Consider the following 9,736-nt stretch of genomic DNA (forward strand, 5'->3'; position numbering starts at 1 on the left):
CTTTATTTTTTTAATGTCTTAATATTTGTGAAAGTTGAAATATTCGTCACACTTTTCTCAGCAAGTACTAGTCACTATATTGAAATTTTATCATATTCTTTCTGCAGGTATGTAAATGATGGGGTCTATTTTTGGAAAAGTTGGACAACCAATTCGTGTTTACCTAGGACTTTTCTTATTTTTTTACTTAAATTTTTGAAAGTTGAAACATTCCATTTTACTAGTTTCATTCACTTACTTAATGTTCATTCTTTATTATGCAAGCTACAATGTAATGTACTTTTATGTCAAATATCATTTATGTGTTCAAGTTTGAGAATCATCTTGGATTTACTTCTTGGTTCTTGATCAAACGAGATGCCCTCCAGAGCCTGTCTATTCATTTATATTTGTCAGTTTCTGAAATCAATTCCTAAAAAAAACTATAGGTGTCAATTTTTTGAAACTTTATAGGGTTATTGACATCCATAATGATCAACTTTTGTATGGCTCAGATAGCTTAGTGGGTGGGTGGCAGCAGCTACTGAGTTGTTCCTTAAACCATATTGGAATTATATATGGGATATTTCTAAAGTTTTACTGAAACAAACTTGGGAGGGATGTTGTATTAGATAGACTTTACAAAGGCTAATTTTATTTCTATTGGTAATACAGATGGGTGTCAGTGGTTTTCAAAGCCTCTGATTGTCAGTTGTCAAAGATCAACTCCTCTGAAACCATAGGTGCCAATGTTACACAATATTGTTGGGTTATTTCCCTAAAAACCTACAACTGATCCACTTTTTGTGTGGCTCCAGTAGCAAATTAGGTGACTACAACCACAAATAGTTGTCAGTAAAGCACAGTTTTGGAAACACGTTGAGACAAATATTTCGAGTTATGCTTGGCCAATGTTAAGTTAAATGGATCTCAGTAAATGACTTACTTTATATTTTGTTTATGAGAAAAAAAAAGTTGCCAACAACTTTTTTTCAGTTGGGTGATTCTGACTCTGAAGACTAGTTAGTTATGATTATGTGTACACTATGACAATGAAATACAGCTCGGGACTCGTTTGTGTGTGCCTTTCGTGTGCGCACTTTGTGCTTTGTTTATCGTGTATCGTGGACCGTTCTTTGTGCAACGGTTCTGTATTCTGATTGGATGATAAACACTTGTAATTCATATCAAAATATTTTACAGTCTTGAAAAAATACTGTTAAAATGAATTAATTATGTTTCCCAAACTCCAACAAGATATAACAATACATACTCTATTAAATATTTTCAAATAAGATATTTAATATGATTTTAAAGGATAATTTACACATCTATACACACCAACACCAATAATACGGGAAAATTGACAAATCTATTTTTATTAGTTTTGCTATATGTATGTTATAATGGTCTATATCATAAAGTATTGTATATTACAAGAAATAGTGGTCAAAATACACTAGCATTTACTGTTTATTTACACTGTACAAATATGTCAAACCATTTCTGTTCGCCACCAATAGCTGGTTTGTAGATCTGTTGTAGTCAATTCCTACAGGAATATCAAGTCCATCAGCAGACGTCAGAAGTACTGTGTATTGAGAACCGTCTGGTTGAAAGACAACTACGTTGTTGGACAAGATATCTGCGACAAAAACAAAACCTTCATTATCTACTGTAATGTCTCCTGGGTTACTAAGCAGTCTTTGGTTTTCAAACGCTCCTTTCGTATTCCCTTGAAGATCACAACAGGCCACCTTTCCCTCCACTATCAAATTATTTCCAAAATTAAATCGATTATCATTGTTTGTCGTGTAGTATATCTTATCTTTAAATGTAGCTATTCGATGTAGACCGGGCATCACCTGATCAATTACCTTCTCAAGACTTTCAGTTGAAATGTTCCATTTACGTATCCCCTGATTTCCGATTAATAATATGGAATTTTCTCCTATAAATGTGACTCCATCCTAGTTGCCCTGAATAGAAATAGACTTTACAATTTTCGTCTTTTTAATGTCCATAAATATAATGCTACTTTTCCCGAAGCCAATCGAACATAATGCTGCTACACGATTGGTAGACGGAATAAAAGTTAAATCATGTATGTAGTGCTTTAAATAGATATCAAAATATATCAAACCACCAGGTTCGATACCAATGACATTATGTACAGGTCTCACATTACAGGCAAACACTGTCATCTCATTGGAGACAAAAGAACAAGATTGTATATAATTACTTATTTCAAGAGATCTGGCCTGACTTGCATAAATTCTACCCAGAGTCGTCGTTTTTGTTCTCGCCAGCTTCAGCTGAGCTTGTTTATCTTTCTTTGTTTCCAAATTAAGTCCTGCAAGTTTGCTTTGAGCTTCTATTTGTCCGAAAAGTTTGACGTCTTGTTCTATGTTCTGAATGGTTTGGTTAATTTTCAGGATTAAGTGTGTTTCGTGAATGGCTCCTGTGGTGCATTGTAATGCCTGTAGCTGCTCTTCTTCTTCTCTGACGTCTTTTTCTATTTCTTTCATAGCTAGAAAAATCTGCAACTCACTTGCATTTTCTTTGATTTTGTTAAGATTTTTCTTGTACTCTAACATTGCCGTTTCTCTTTCTTTCAATTTCTGCGTCAAACCGATTATCTCTTCGTTTTCATTATGACTCAAGATGTGCAGCTCCTTCATTAACTTTTCTTGGAGGTGGTCCAAGTATTTATTGACTTTATACCTAACCTCAAAGATTTTTGTTTCTATCTTTTGTTTCTCCGTTTTTAAAGACTTAATATTAGACTCCTTGTGTCGTATGATTTTTGTAACATTTTCTGTCAACTCATTCAAGGACTCCTCTAATTCAGTTAATGCATTTGAAGATTTGACATTTCGGACTATATCATCAACGGCTTTTAGATCTTTGCAAGTGTTATGCGATTCAATTACACATCTATGACAACAAAGACAATCATGTAGTTGACAGTATGTTTGATATCTGTCGTTGTGTTTTGTACAAGTGTGAGTAATTTTTAAAATTTCGGCGGGGAGTTTTTCGTACTTGTCGATTGGTAATGTCTGATGAGTTTTCGTTCCCTTCGAAACACCATGTCTCTTCTCACAATCATTGCAGAGACCTTCATCACAATCGGGACACCACACTGATGCCGATGTAGATACTTCAAGAGATTCACAAACTCCACATAGAGTCCAGTTGGAAGCCATTATATCTGAAAAATAATTAAGAAAACTCTACAAATGTTAAATATTTTGACTTTTCGAATTATCCTAGTTAGAAAATACATCTCTATATTTGAAATTTAATTGAATAATTAAATTGTCTATCTTAATGTACTTAAAATGAAAGTGTTTTTTTATTAATAAACATTAACCTCTCGACAATTTATTGCATTTCAATACAGAGAACTAAAAGTCAATTATGCCAAAAGAATAACTCGTTAATAGTAAAACATCTCATTTGCTTTGTAATGTAAAATATTTAACTTGAAATTAATATTTAAAAGCTACAATTCTGCAGTTATGTTGATAATTTCACATTCAATGTGATAATTAATGTTTTATGTGCATAAAATTAAATACACCAACTTCCCATAAAAAGTACTGTAATCTATTCATATAGATGTGAGTATGTTTGTGTACGACCCAGGGAACCTTAATACTAGATGGGTTTGATTCCAATTATAGAACAGGTTATTAGATTGTTTAGGCTTCCAGTCTGATTTCCTCTAAAGATCAACTTGAAATCGAAAGTAGAGATATGGTTAAAAATGCAATCAATGCCTTTATATACAATTAAATACAATAATAAGGTATATTTACTGTAATACTTAAATCTTTGTCGTCAAAATGAATTCAACAACCTCCTTTTGACACGAACTGTTGCAAGGAACAAAATATCAACTCACGTGATTTGATAATCAATATCGTTTAAACCACTTAAGTTAATTATGGCGGTAATGTTTGAAAGCAAAAGTGTCCTGCATTACAAAAAATATAACACAATAATCATGCCACAAACGAACAAAAATGTACTAAATTTAACTTTAGTAGTTAAATAACCTTGATAACCAGAAGAAAAAGAGTCCAAATTACAGGTGTTAAGGAAAAGAAAATGAAAGAGACATTATCAAATTGATTTACAATAGACTAAATTTAAGAATCTTCACTTAAAATGATGCGCTTAATCACATGTACGATCGCAGACAACTGTTTTTCAACTCAAAAGAAAAAAAAACAATTAAGTGCCAGTCTCTGTAATAATCAGGCATCGAGTGAAACATGATAAGAAAAAAAAAATGGAAATTTAACATGACTATTTGCACCATTAGGATCTAGGAAGAAAAGGCTAGAAATTCAATATCAATTTGGTAAATTGAGTTTATTGAGGTAAATTGAGGTATATTTTCATTGAAATGCACTGAAAATGAATATTACAGATAACCCTGTTAATTCCCATATTTTTCTGACATTCTGTTGAACAATTTCGTAGCAAATCCAATGATGCAGAAATCAAATAATAGTCCTTTCAAATAGAGAAAGCATCCTTGAATGAAATTATATTGTCAAATCAGTGGTGTTTTATTATTATTATTATTATTATTATTATTATTATTTTTTATTATTATAATTTTTTCTATAGCGCTTAATCAAATACAATATTACTAAAATGATTTACATCACATCACATGTTTATATACATACCAATGAAAATTTAATACATTAACACATAAAATATATCTGAGTAGTAAAATTAGTAGTTACTAGTTAATTAGTAAAAATACATTGAAATATTTACATAAACAAGAATATATATAAATGAATCATAGTCAAATTGAGTAAAAACATATTGAATAAGTTTGGTAAAAAGTATTTATAAAAATATAAGTTTCGCTGACTGGGTTATTCCTCCTCGTAGGATTACTAGTGGTCCAGGGCGCTGGAATTAGTGCAGGCGGTGTTGCTATAGATGTCACAGCGGTACGAATCCCGCGGAGGGAACGACCAAAAATTCTAACATCGTTAGGAATTTTTCAGACCCTTCTATAAGTAAACATTATCTTCCCTGTATCAATTTGATCCGATGGAGCAGTGTAACGAATAGAGCTGTTTGTATAATATTGATTTGTTGTGACATGCATCATTAACTTGATCCTCTATCCTACATAATAACACATAGAAGAACTGTCCCGTACTTCCATACATCGTGTACTAAGTTACAACCATAGATTAATCCTACGAGGAGGAATGACCCGGCCAGCGAAAGCTATATTTTAATATAGCCTAGCTGGCCGAGTGGTCTACGGCGGTGGACTTTGTGCAGGCGGTGTTGCCATAGATGTCAGAGCGGTACTAGTTCGAGTCCCGTGGAGGGAACGACCAAAATTTTGCATCGGAAATGAAATATATATTTTAATCTGGTCTAGGGCGCTGGACTTTGTGCAGGCGGTGTCGCCATAGATGCCACAGCGGTACGAGTTCGAGTACCGCGGAGGGAACGACCAAAAATTTGCATCGCAAATTTGACAGTTCTAACATCGTTGGGAATTTTTCAGACGTTTCTTTATATATATATATATATATATATATATATATATATATATATATATATCTCACAATGTTTGTTTAGCCTTACCCATCTTAGAAAAGAGTTCAAATGATTTGATCCAAGAAATGAAAATTATTAGTACGTAAACAGAACCTATGAATACCTCCATGCGACGTGTTTTGTTTTGTTATTTGATGTGGTTTGAATTCATTCAACAATAAACTGATGATTATTAAGCAAAAGAACTGAACTTTCCAACTTACTTTTTAACAAAGTTTAAAAATCATCATTTGACAATTCTTAAAGTGGTGCCAATTGTATCATAATCAATCACAGATGCTAGTTTAAAAATAAATCTGTTTATCGATCTCAACTTTCCTGTGTATATATTGCAATCATAAAAAAGTGAAAGAATTAAAATGGAAAGTAAAAATGTATCAAAGGAAGAGAACAAAAAAACTTGCTTTTATTTTGAATGAAGATTTTAGAACGATTTTACAATATTTGCTTCCTCTTGCTACCTAGAGTATATTCATTTTAATCTCTTCCACTAACGTAATAACTGATTCCAGATTTAGTACATATATTCTGCAAAATTATTAACTTAGCTTTTTTGTTGAAATATTTGGAAGACGTGAGCACTTCTCATTCTGACCCACAAAGCACTCTCCGATGTTCAAAATGAGGTGGCGTTTGATAATGAGTATGGCAAAGTATTAAAAACATTGAAAATCGCGATTTTGCTCTCCGAAGAAGGCTGCTTTTAATCATGCTTTATAGTCTTTTTTAAAGCTAACTTTTGTGAAAAACGTTGTGTTGGATGAAATGAAACGCCTATTTAACCTTCAGCTCACGCGCATTCACATGATATGATTCGAAGGGCAACTTTCTAATGAAACTGAATGATATATTTGTAAGACTCGGAACCACAATGGGACGCGGAGGTACGATGGTCGCACGGAAGTGCGTTTACGATCACGCTGAACTACGATGATTAGACATGATTGTTGACTGCCAATAGCAACGCAGAAATGCTTTGGCCACTACGAGGAGGTGCCTTTTTTTACTTCGCTGATATGTTTCATGAAGATTTTTTTCCGTTGATACTGTAAATATAAGATTATTAGTCTACATGCAATCAGGAAAAAAACTTTGCTTTCATTTCGTTCATACTTCCAACTATTGAGGAAATTATAAAAACAAAATATTAATAACTTTACTTCATTTTTTTCATACATCCAGTGGAAAATTGAATAAAACTTGCAGTCTCTTATATCTTTTACATTTGAATGTTTCTTGACTAAGCTATAGAACGTATGGATAGCTCTAAGACTTCTGTGTTAGCGTATAAACTACATGTACATGTACTACTTAAAACACATCTGACCGATGGTACTTGTAGAATTTGCAAGTAGAAATATAATGTAGTATAAGACGGCACTTTTTTTCTTTGTATGTGTGTCATCCTATAACTGTTGTTAAGGTTATCAAAGAATGATTGATACTACAGAGGTCTAGATTTGATGGATTAACGGACTGTACGTAATATTAAGAGAAAAGTGCCAGTTTGGTCCACCGGACCTTAATTTGTGTCTTCGACATTCCAATACACTCTTTGAACTCGTATATATTGTAATTTCTATTTCGCCTTTCAACTATTGTGAAACGTGTCTTACATTTTCATAAGATAAAAAAATCCATGGTATTAAATTTTTCCGACTTTTAATACAACGATAACAAAAGTGGACCCGATAACATGTAAATCTTTTAATTACATCTAATATAGTTTTAGATGCGAGCAATACGACTTTCAATATCCGCTATCGTTTGTTACTTGTAGCTTCAGTTTATATTTCTCGAGTTACCGCGAGTATCGTAAGTATCTTTTAAGTTCTTATACTGCATTAAATACATGTACTGTTTACACTCAAAATTAGAAATGATGCATGCTACGTTAGTTTATACAGGCAACAATATACTAGATACTTTCATGACTTTCCTTTCAGTTTGTTAGTTTTCTCTGTAATATTGTACGCGCTTATGCACGTAAAATTTCGTATGGACGTTGAACGGGGTACCAACGCACTTCCGCGCATTTGCGTTAAGCATCTAACGTACTTCAACGTTTACCATCGCAGATTAGCATGACTATCGCACTTCGGCGTCCCCATCGCACTTCCGAGTCTTACATATTTACGCAGTTAGTTCAATAGTCAATCAAATTACATCTGCTCAAATGTCAATTTCAGGTATAACTGATATATAATTTCGTACTGTATAGGGGACATACAAAGGGTGTCAAAAGGTGGTAAACATAAGCTTCCTTACGATTAGTTTTTATTGTGTTTCAAAAGCTTAGTCTTAATTGTTTTAATTTAAATTATGTCTCTACTTTTGTGAGCTAAGCCCTTTTATATCATGATCGCAGAATTTTTTTAAAAAATACAAATGAAATGTCGGTACTCCTATCGTACCCCTATCTACGACAACAAGAATAGTTGTAAAGCAATATTCCGAAGAAAGGTTATGTAAGCAAAAGGAGGTAAAATAGTGGATCATAAACTGGTGCATATAACTTCTATAATTTAGCGGTGTTGTAATACCTTATTTGACATTGGTTTCTTGTTGAGTGAATTGTCTTTAAAGGTTGTTGTAATGTTATACATGTATGCACTGTTTACAACACTTTGTCAACATGTGTACTATTAAGAGAAAAGTTGGTGCTCCGCGGTACCCCTCTCCATACTAATAGAAAGAGTTCAAAATAATTCTGAAGAGAGCCAATGTCAGCTTACACTGAATATTTATATTTATGAAGTTTTTGATATTCTTAACTTCTACTTTTTGCTATGATGTACTATTAAAAGATATGTCCTATATTTTTTATAAAATTTTAGAAACTCATTTTGGATTTGTTGAATACTTTAGTCCATCGGACACCTGAATATTTAAATCTTCCTACTTTACGTTTACATAAGCATTAAGCACACCAGCTGTACTTGACGTAGTATAATTTTACGTTTAGTCATCATTTGTGGAGACCATAACAATATTGATAGGTGTAGTGTGCATTTCAGGCAATTTAATTGAGGTTATGTGTATTTCATTTTATTTTATTTTCATAAAAATCTGAAATGATGTACTTAAAATTTAATTAACAATTAAGATTTTCATTATATATTTGAAGTTATCGGTAACCTGTATGTTAGACTACATTATGTAATCTACTTTTGTGCGGAAAAGTGGTTTTCCCAATTTTCCTAAGAAGAAGACATGACAGTTAGCGTAGGTAAATTTTTGTGTATGTCTGTGATATCTTATTTTAAAGTTGTAACAATTTTTTATTGTACAGTCCTATTAAATTTATGACCTTTTGGAAGATGTAAATATGCATTTTCTTTCCCCAAATTGCTCATAAAAAGTCAACTCAAGAGTAGACGAAGATGAAAGGAAAACACGTTTAACAAATCAGTTTTCATGGTGCAGATGGGTACATCGTAACTATCCACGAGTTCATGATGACGACCATAGAACTCCTGTAGTGATGACGTCAATCTTGTGGAATTTTCCAGAAGTCTAATTGTAAGAAGTCTAGCGCGATTCAAAAAGTCTGCGTTGTTACGACAAGATCTGGCATAAGGTATGAGTTCTTGTATGAAAACGCCATATGCAAGTTCTTATTGGATGTTGCTACCAATGACAGGAAAATTGACAATACGGAATGAAAAGTCATTACGTTTGTCGTATAGCTTGGTCAATGGTCAATAGTTTTTCTTTACCATCGATATCTAAGTGTAGGACAAGATATGAGGCTGACTTCACAGTGTCTTTAGAATCCTTTATCTCAAGTTCTTTGGGGGTAGCTGCGATATATCAAATCCCAAAAAGTAGGATTGTTTTATGATAATACGTCATCTATATGGCGGAAACTTACACTGAATAATGCACAAAGCTATTCCAGTATAGGAAATTCAGTGAACTGGCCAGTCAAGTAGCCAATTGACATAGAGGTGTTATTTCCTATCGAACTCATATTAAAATACTTATGATAAATGAAAGGAAGTTTATATTTCCTCCATTGTACAGCTAAGGCACTTCATCAAAGAATTGTCAATTTGTTATTATTAGATCAGCTCCAGTCCCTAAAGTTGACCATATAATTTGATGTAAGTAAGATGAAGTTGAGTAAAATAATCCAAACACAAAC

At 32.8% G+C, this 9,736-nt stretch overlaps 1 pseudogene across 1 annotated transcript; it reads right to left on the reverse strand.

The window, feature by feature from the left end:
- Window positions 1-1,342: 1,342 nt before the first annotated feature.
- On the reverse strand, window positions 1,343-3,904 carry LOC148628681 (uncharacterized; annotated as a pseudogene). Its single transcript, XR_015924169.1, has 2 exons — window positions 3,804-3,904; window positions 1,343-3,193 (listed from the first exon to the last, which is right to left on the reverse strand). The product of XR_015924169.1 is annotated as an uncharacterized LOC148628681 (transcript).
- Between the last annotated feature and the right edge of the window lie 5,832 nt (window positions 3,905-9,736).

This window comes from Perna viridis, chromosome 1 (genome assembly GCF_037379345.1).
Source record: "Perna viridis isolate PV_CMFRI_1.1 ecotype Kerala chromosome 1, ASM3737934v1, whole genome shotgun sequence".
NCBI lineage: Eukaryota > Metazoa > Mollusca > Bivalvia > Mytilida > Mytilidae > Perna > Perna viridis.